At 34.9% G+C, this 10,624-nt stretch overlaps 1 long non-coding RNA gene across 5 annotated transcripts in view; it reads left to right on the forward strand.

The window, feature by feature from the left end:
* Positions 1-9,473, forward strand: part of LOC141380887 (uncharacterized) — a 37,061-nt gene extending 27,588 nt beyond the window's left edge. Inside the window, exons 3-4 of one of the 5 annotated variants that reach the window (XR_012400242.1) lie at positions 8,682-8,800; positions 9,272-9,473. This is a non-coding gene — a long non-coding RNA (uncharacterized lncRNA). Of the gene's footprint in view, positions 1-8,681; positions 9,154-9,271 lie in introns of those variants that run through there. The other 4 variants (XR_012400243.1, XR_012400244.1, XR_012400245.1 and 1 more) reach the window with 4 other exon arrangements.
* Positions 9,474-10,624: the final 1,151 nt, after the last annotated feature.

Raw genomic sequence — 10,624 nt, forward strand, 5'->3', positions numbered from 1 at the left:
TGTACAGTATAGAAAATAAAGTCATGCTGCAGTGGAGGAAGATTTAATATTGTATATGACTCCCATGAGCTTAGAGGACTGCATCCATACATCTTTGACTCAAATAAGTCATCTGGAATGGCTAAGAAAGTGTTCTTGCAGGACTTCCAGAGTTCATCAAGATTCATTTGGATTCATCTTAAACACCTCCTCCATCTTACCCCAGACATGCTTAATAATGTTCATGTCTGATGACTGGGCTGGCCAATCCTGGAGCACCTTGACCTTTTTTGCTTTCAGGAACTTTGATGTGGAGGCTGAAGTATGAGAAGGAGCGCTATCCTGCTGAAGAATTTGCCCTCTCCTGTGGTTTTTAATGTAATGGGCAGCACAAATGTCTTGATACCTCAGGCTGTTGATGTTGCCATCCACTCTACAGATCTCTCGCATGCCCCCATACTGAATGTAACCCCAAACCATGATTTTTCCTTAACCGAACTTGACTGATTTCTGTGAGAATCTTGGGTCTATGCGGGTTCAATAGGTCTTCTGCAGTATTTGTGATCATTAAGATGCAGTTCAACAGACGATTCATCAGGAAAAAACGACCTTCTGCCACTTTTCATAATGACTAACTAAAAGTCAAGTTTTTATTTGTTGCTCTTACAACTGGGATCGACGACAAGACTTTTGTCAGGTAGTGTATTCCCCACAAGTTTAGAAATCCCAGTACATTTTGATCTTGTGTGGACCTTTTTTTAGGTCCCCATAAGGAAAACAGCTCACAAATCACACAGAACGAATCCTTTTGTAAACGCAAACATGCAGTTTGTTTGCTGTGAGGGTTGGTTCAGGTGTAGGGGATAGTATATGGGATGTCCCCATAAATATAGCACTACAAGTGTCTGTATGTTTTTGTTTGTATTGTAGCATTTCCGCTTCCATGTTTGCGTACACATGAATGGAGCCCAAAGTCTATTGTGACCTTCACACAAGCTTGTTTCTGTTGTGTGGGTTAAAAATAGTCTGTCCATAAATCAGCACTCAGTGTTCTTCAATGCAGAAGCTGTGCTGTCTTACACACGTCCCGGTCCGAGCCGTGTGTTGTGTAAACTAAGAAAAACCCACCTGGCGGAGGGCAAACAAACAGCTGTCAAACAGAGCAGATCAAAGCCTTGGTCACACACACCCACACATCTCTGGATCTCTTCACTTTGACCTTACAGCAGATATGATGATAAGTGTCAGGATATTGAACATAAAAGTAAAGATCTGCCGTCTGAGTGCATAGAGCTCATTGGTACAGGAGCAGACTAGCTCGCATCAACCCGTCTTTTGACCCTGTCTGCGACATTGTCATTCTAGTTCAGCTACTTTAATCTATGTTTTGGTCATGTCATACCCTGCTTTCTTTTTAGAGGCAAATTTTCTTCTCGTTGTCCACTGCTATCACCACTGTTGATACCCCACCGTGTCCAATTGTTGACTTATTTGGGGTTCTCCCACCCGACCACACTTTACCCTCTCATTTAAAATAATTAAATGGAAAATAACCGAAACTACACTCCAAAAAAATGAAGTTTGCTGTTTGTTCAAACTGCTTATTTAAAACCGCTTATCTGAAACTAAACAATTCTCAAGTTTTTTGGAGGACAGCCTAATTATTTTATGTTCAATCCACCTAAATTTGAAAAACTAATACATTAATTTTCTTTTTGGCTTAGTCTTTTTTTATTAATTATGGGTCACCACAGCGGAATGAACCGCCAACTTATCCACCATATGTTTTATGCAGCGGATGCTTTTCCAGCCGCAACCAAACACTGGGAAACACCCATGTACTCTCGTTCACATTCATATACTACTGCCAATTTAGCTTATCAATTTACCTATACCACAGATCTCAGAGAAAACCCACGCCAACATGGTGAGAACATGCAAACTCCACACAGAAATTCCAACTGACCCAGCCGGGGCTCTGTACCAGCGACCTTCTTGCTGTGAGGCGATCGTGCTACCCACTGCGCCACCTTGACGCCCAAAAAACTAATAAGTTAACTTCATTCTTTCAAGTAGTAACAATAGTCCTGCAACACAAACCTTTCGGTAAATATTTTGGAATAGTAAGTCCACATTAAAATTACTTTGATAAAATTCAAATACCTTAAATAACTGGATCTAACAGGAATAAAAACAACCCAGAGACTCTTCTTTAAGAAAACCTATAATTTTGTCTAAATAAACACATTATTCATTATTCTACATTATACATTATTCTACTTACAGTATCCTGTGTGCATAGTTTTTCTGCTCATTCTCAGAATGCATGCGGATTTTGGAGTTTCCATTAAGCATCTTTTAATGCAATATTCCAAAATGCTCATTCAAATAGGTGGATGGAGACGTAGCCAGTGTTAATTAAAGCTGTGGTTTGCTTGATTATGTGGATGTTTTGTGCCGTGGCTGTGAAGAGGCTCTCAGCGTCGGTCGAGAGTGCAGGTTCAGCGGTGAACACTCATCTCATTACAGCTTACACTGACACACCGCTCACCGCCACAATATTAACTCTATATACAGTTCATTCGGTTTTTCGGCCTAGTCCCTTTATTAATCCTGAGTCGCCACAGCGGAATGAACTGCCAAATTATCCAGCACGTTTTTATGCAGCGAATGCCCTTCCAGCCACAACCCATCTCTGGGAAACATCCACACACATTCATGCACACTTTTACACGGCGAACAATTTAGCCAACCCAATTCACCTGTACCGAATGTCTTTGGACTGTGGGGAAACCGGAGCACCCAGAGGAAACCCACGCAAATGCAGGGAGAACATGCAAACTCCACACAGAAACGCCAACTGACCCAGCCGAGGTTCGAACCAGCGAGTTTCTTGCTGTAAGGCAACAGCACTACCTATTGCGCCACTGCGTTGCCCCTCTATATACAGTAATAATAATAATTTATTAACAATTTTTTTGTGTTTTCTAGACACACAAAGCACTTTACAGATTTGGGTGGAATCTCCTCAACCACTACGTGCATGTGCATTAGATAGAATGTAATGCTAATTTCACAACCACCAAGAGTATGTGATTTTTTAACAAATACATGTATTGACTTATTGGCGAATGAGCACATTTTATTTGATTAAAATCATTACAAATATTTATGTATAATTGTGTTCAAGTGTGAGCCACTTTAAACCGGGAGCATAAGCATATGATTTTCAGAATGTACAGTTGAAGTCAAAGTTATTAGCCCTCCTGAATTATTAGCCCACCTGTATATTTCCCCCCCAATTATTAGCCCTCCTGAATTATCACCTCCCACCACCTATGCATTTCCCCCCCAAAACACAGAAATGTCAACCACCAAGAGTGTTGTGAAATTTTTGAGAAATCTTCTTAAAATCTTCTCAAAACATTCTAATTTTCCTTCTTTTAGTATATATATTTATATAGAGATATATAAAGACTTGCTTTGTTTACCAAACAAATTTAATTGTATTTGCATTGTAATCCTTAAATACGACTAAAAAAGTTAGTTCATTTCAAAAACATTCCCCATGAATCCACTGATTTTATTTTATTATTTATGGCAAAAACAGATTTCGTCTGGCCCTGATTATCAGACATATTATTAATGAGCAAATCTCTCAGTAGAAATGTTCACAATACTGATATGTTTAAAACTGTGTAGTTTGAGCTGCTGATTGATGTTTTTTGGGGTAATTAACAGACATTGTCATAAATCTGTCATCAACATAATTGTCATGAAACCGTTATAAATGTGGCATAAATTTTATAACAGCAACATTAATATTTTCTGGACCTTAACAGTGCTACAAGCTGAATTTGAGCAATGACACTTTTATTGAGACATTTTAATGACTGATACTGAAAAAGTGAGCAGAAAAAATATTATGGCACAATTAGAATGCCTCATGACAATCATGTTTATGACATGTTTATGACAAGATTTCTGACAAGTTTTGTTATCTTGGTAATGTCATAAATCTGTCATCAACATAATTGTCATGAAACCATTATAAATAAGTCATGAATTTTATAACAGCATCATTAACATTTTTTGGACCTCAACTACAGTGCTACAAGCTGAATTTGTCATTAAAATGTCATCCAATATTAATAACACTCTTAAAATTTATTTGCCAGAGTAATGACACTTTTAGAGAGACATTTTAAGGACAAATACAGTCTGTTCCACTGATAAAGTCATCAGAAAAAAAATATTCATGGCACAATTATAATGCCTCATGACAATTATGTTTATGACAGATTTCTGACAAGTTTTGTTATCTTGGTAATGTCATAAATCTGTCATCAACATAATTGTCATGAAACCATTATAAATAAGTCATGAATTTTATAACAGCGTCATTAATATTTTTTGGACATCAACTACAGTGCTACAAGCTGAATTTGTCATTAAAATGTCATCCAATATTAATAACACTCTTAGGGTAATGACACTTTTAATGAGACATTTTAAGGACAAATACAGTTTGTTTCACTGATAAAGTCATCAGAAAAAAATATTCATGGCACAATATGGACAATCATGTTTATGACAGATTTATGACAAGTTTTGTTGTCTTGGTACATGCGCTATAGGTGTATTGGGTAAGCTAAATTGTGCGCAGTGTAATGTGAGTGAATGGTAGTGTATGGATGTTTTTCAGTGATGGGTTGCAGCTGGAAGAACATGCGCTGCGTAAAACATATACTGGATAAGTTGGCGGTTTAATCAAGGCGACCCCTGATTAATAAAGGGACTAAGCTGAAAAGAAATGTATGGATAAACATTTAATAGTAAGAACCGTATCTAAAATCTAGACACCAATTAATAAAGTGCAATAATAGAAACACTAAAAGGCGCATTTTGTATGATTTCTTTCTTCATTGACACTTTTCTTTCTAATAGACTTGAGAGAAATTAGGTAAATAAAAATCTAAATTGACTTGTGATCAAAAACTGCTTGTGTCTGTAGCATCTCTTAGTTGAGACTCTACCCAGAACTGAACGCGCAGCATCTGCTCTGCACAGAAAGCAGCTTTGCATTATAAATGAGTCCAGCAGGCATGAACAATAGTAAATTGATACCGAATAGTCAAACAGAGCTCTTCAGAACTTAAGCACACAGTGATCAGCATGAGTAAACTTTACCTGGCAGCGGCGTACACATATTTCATTAGTCATTAGTGGTGCGTCACTGGTGTTTTAGCAGCTTCACCACCGACAAACACACAAATCACATTCACTTCCAAATGGTCAATGAAACGGCTGTCAGTTTCTTCAGAAATCCCTCATATCTGACGCTTTAGATGCCAGAGGGGGCTTCAGTTCACCGCTTTCTCTTTCTGACTGTCGTAACTGATAGATGTCAAACTGTTCCCTCAGACACTTGCGGCTTCTTATCTCACTAGATAAACAAGTGTAAAGGCAAACAGAGACAGAAGGAAGAATGCAGTTTCAGTTAAATATTTGATAACTATTCATGTTTGTTGTTATGTCTTAGTGAAGGACCAAATGAATATACAGTTGAAGTTAGAATTATTAGCCCTCCTGTATATCCCCCCCCCACAATTTCTGTATAACAGAGAGATGTTTTTCAACACATTTCTAAACATAAATAGTTTTAATAACTAATTTAAAATAACAGATTTATTTTATCTTTGCTATGATGACAGTAAAAAATATTTTACTACATATTTTTCAAGATACTTAAGACATTTAAAGGCTTAACTAGGTTAATTTGGTTAATTAGGATAATCGAAAGGGGGTTAATAATATTCACCTTAAAATGGTTTAAATAAAAACTGCTTTTATTCTAGCCAAAATAAAACAAATACGACTTTCTCCAGAAGAAAAAATAATATTGAAAATACTCTGAAAAAATCCTTGCTCTGTTAAACATGCTTTTGGAAATATTTGAAAAAGAAATTCACAAGAGGGATAATAGTTTACTGTCCCAATACAAAAAAACATCACACCCTGTGAAAATCTATACCTTTTACTCGCTTTACACCGTGCTTTCAAAAGAACTTCAGGGGAAAGTTGTAAAAGCATTTATTTTTAAAGGTTTATCATGATTTTCTATATAGGCACTGTGTATATTTTTGTTTTTTGTTTGAAAACTATAAATGTCTGCATAATAGTTGCTAAAAAAACTGGTCAAATATTATGTACTGTCATCATTGCAGGAAAAAAAAATCAGTTATTAGAAATGAGTTATTAAAATTATTGTTTAAAATGTGACAGATTGTCTCTCTGGGAAATATCGGAAAATAATTAAATATAAAAAAAAAGAAATTTAATTCACAATTATTATAAAATAAATTAATTAATCATTTAATTAATAGTAACATTATTATGCAACAAATGGGGTGATATATACATCCTATAATTCATACACTGAAAAAATTATGTCTGCTAAATTGTTGCAATTTATGGCTTTAAATTAATAATATTCAACTTAATTTGTTTAAATTCAACCCATATAAATTAAATTTTTTACAACCACTTTTATTTTTGGGAATTTTTGAAAATGTATTAATCTTTTTTTCAGTGTTATGATATATAATAATTATATATATATATATATATATATATATATATATATATATATATATATATATATATATATATATATATATATATATATATAATTTTATAAATTAACATTTTTGGCGTCTAAATATTTCATAAAAATTTAGTTAAAGAAATTTAATTAAAATTTGACAGAAGGGCTTATAACTTTGACTTTATTTCGAAAATTATTTCAATATTATTTCTCCACCAAGATCATTTGAGCATTTTAATTTAATTTAGATGTCATAATTTTATTATAAATATACTTAAATATATAATTTTTGTTTCGTTTAGTAAAATATTTGTTAAAATTAAAAAAATAGTTTAAAGCATAAATTGACATCTAGTCCACAAACAAAATCATTTACTAACACACATGGTCTAAACTTTTATGGATGTCTTTCTGAAAAATATAAGTATTCTGAAGTATAAGTAAAAAGTAACACATCACACTGATCCACTTATTTTTCAGAAAATACATTTCTAAAGGTGTTGTTGACTTGAAATTTTCACCAGATGTTGGTCAGAAATCCAGATATGCAAAAAAAAAAATGAATTAGTTTACAAATTCAGGTAGGCGTAATAAAATGAAATGACGCAGGGAAAAAGTATTGAACACATGAAGAAAGGGAGGTGTAGAAAGGCAGTGAAAGCCCAGACAGCAGCTGAAATCTCTCAGGAGTTCTTCAGCAACTCTCTGAAGGAACAGTAATACTGTAAAAGTCAATGACAGTTTTCTCCAGCATTCTTCAGAATATCTTCCTTAGTGTTTGACAAAAGAAACGCAAACAGGTTTTGAATAACTGGAGGATTAGTGAATGACAGACTTTTCATCCCTTTAACTGAAGTAGCTTTATTTTTAAGAGTGTTTGAGCATCATATGGGTTTGGAAACTGTGTGTAGGACCCGGCATCAGTTATTCTGGGACGGAGCGAGTTGTTGATTGTGTTCTCGTTGACAGGAGAGATAAACAGCAGCTGAAAACAGCTGTACGTGCAGGAGGGCACAATGCAGACGTGTGGCTTCCTGCATCCACTAAGAACACCACATTCATCTTTAATGACGCGCTTTGTAGAGTTCCCGACAGATCCAGAGTCTGTTTAACAAAGCTCATTTCTGAGCTAATCAGCCCTAAAGATGACGCTGAATTTAGATTAACACTATGAGGCCACTGACACCAAATAATGACAAGACTTTTAGGGATGCTTTTCGGGGTCGTTATGCTAGTTTGAATTAGTTCAACACTAAAAAGAAAACAGTTTTGAGGGGGAAAAATTGTAAATAACAGGCCACTTGAAAATAAAAATGCTCTGTGTTTATTCAATTTAAATATGGGTTTGTGTCCAACTTTAATATTTGTTTGAATTCCTTAATTAAAGGCTTGAAAATATTTCCTACATATTTCTAATTAAAATATTGTCATTTAGATTATTTACTTATTTATTTTTGGCTTTCTGTGATTTGTTTTCCTAGTATTTTTATTTGCTGTGATTTAAAATCTGTGTTATTCCATCAAATTACAGTTTTTTTTAAATCTTTTGAAATTGAAAGTTTTCTTTGTGTGTTGCTTTTGTTATTTTCTGTGGGGAACATGTACATTTGAATTTTATTTTAGTTAAAATTGGGATAAAAAGCCATTAGTTTGCAGAATAAAACAATAATAATGATTTGCTATAACACATAAAGATGGGGGTGTCTCATTTTTTTCTTTGTAAATTGACATACATACACATTAGTGTTGGGCTAAGATTAATCGCATCCAAAATAAAAGTGTGTTTTGACATAATATATGTGTACGGTGTGTATTCATTATGTATAAATAAATACACACATGCATGCAAATATTTGAGAAAATGTTCATTTATATTTGGATATAAAATATATATGAATATAATGCAAATTATATACATTTATATACCTATGTGACAAAATTGCTTTGTATAGTTGTCTATAGTGTGTATTACATGATACACATATTATGTCAAAACAAACTTTTAATCTTCGCCCAGCTCCAATATATACACCATCTAACAAAAGTATTGTCATTGATCCCAGCTGTAAGAAGTGACAGAAGGTCGATTTTTCAGGTGAATCGTCTGTTGAACTGCATCCCAATCATCACAAATACTGCAGAAGACCTATTGGAACCCGCATGGACCCAAGATTCTCACAGAGTTCAGTCAAGTTCGGTGAAGGAAAAATCATGGTTTGGGACATTTGCACAGCCCATTACATTACAAACTACAGTAGAGGGCAAATTCTTCAGCAGGATAGTGCTCCTTTTCATACTTCAGCCTCCACATCAAAATTCCTAAAAGCAAAGAAGGTCAAGGTGCTCCGGGATTGGCTGTTCCTAAAACTTGCATAGGCAACAAGACTTTTGTCATAGTAGTATACATAGTATACATAGTAAAAAAACATTAACATGTAAGGTTAATGGAAATATTTCGACGGTCAAATGTGATCAAAACAAAGTGCTCTTAACATTATTTTGTCTTTAAATTTCTCTGCTTATCTGTTTGTCAATTTATTTATCAATAAATCATGATTTGTCAATTTAAAATGAAAAAAAAAGTTACAGTAGGTGCAAATATTGTGTGCATCCGGGTCCAACTGACTTTTGTTGTTATAACAACAAAATTTTGTTGTTGTTATTGTTATTTGTTGTTCATTTTAGGCCATGTTCCACATCATCATCAACTCAGGAGATCTGGTCATCAGTGAAAAGATGATTGACAGCTGCCAATCATCTTCCTCTTCCACATGAACAGCACTTCTCCAGTTCTCCGTCAGTTCAAATTACGTCCAAGATTGAGCTGATGAACGCAGCGGTCTGGATCAAAAATCACCCCGCAGCACATCTGTCAGATCAGCCTCAGGTAAAGCTAAATAAAACCCAAACACGTCAATCAAAACTTCTCCAACATCGTGCATTTCCATCCCAACCACGATCTCCTCGCTCGAAATTAAAATGAGCCCGCATTCAGCCCGAGTGTCTCTCTCAGGTCCTCCTCCTACGTGCTGGATTTCCATGAGAATGCACTGCGCTCTGCATATCAATCCAGACGGTTAATTAAAGAGCTGTTATATTCCTGCTGGCGTCACAAGTGCGCAGTCGGTACGCTCTGATGATACAGGCCTTTTGGAAAGCAAATGAGTAATATCACAGGCTGGATGCGGCCCGCACGTTTCAGGAACACCTGACGGGGTTTTTAGAGCGCTGGACGCTTGAATGTGCGTAAAAACAACGTCAGCGCATGTTCACTATTGTGTGCTGGAAGTTTTTTTTTTCCTGATAGTTTGGAAATTAAAATGAATTTAGACATTTATTGGCCTTTTAGATTTGCTCGCGGAAGTTTAATCAAGCTGGATTGATGTGTGAGAGTCAATGATGTTCAATGGCATGGATAAGTTAGGAATGTGTTCGAGTAATATGTTGATATTTGTTTTATTCTATAAATGTTTGATAGCTTTTCATCTACATTTCTAATAAAAATACTGTTGTTTAGAGTTTTTTCCCCGCACAAAACACTTGAATGTGTAAAAAAAACATCGATGTGTGTTCACTATTGTGTGCTGGAAGTTTTTTTTTCCGGATAGTTTGGAAATTAAAATTAATTTAGGCATTTATTGGCCTTGTAGTTTTGGTCACGGAGGTTTAATCAAGCTTGATTGGTGTGTGAGAGTCAATGATGTTCAATGTTATGGATTAGTTAAGATTTGTTTTATCCTGTAAATGTTTGATAGTTTTTTGTCCACATTTCTAGTAAAAATATTGTCATTTAGAGCTTTTTTCTCCAGAAAACACTTGAACTTGGGTAAAGGATGATGTTTAGAGGTTTTAGATTTGGTCGCGGAAACTTGATTGGTGTGTGAGAGTCAATGATGTTCCATGGCATGGATTAGTTAGGAATGTGTTGAGTAATATGTTAATATTTGTTTTATTCTATAAATGTTTGATGGCTTTTCGTCCACATTTCTATCAAAAATATTGTCCTTTAGAGCTTTTTGAATGTGTGTAAAAACAGCA

Source organism: Danio rerio, chromosome 25 (assembly GCF_049306965.1).
Source record: "Danio rerio strain Tuebingen ecotype United States chromosome 25, GRCz12tu, whole genome shotgun sequence".
NCBI lineage: Eukaryota > Metazoa > Chordata > Actinopteri > Cypriniformes > Danionidae > Danio > Danio rerio.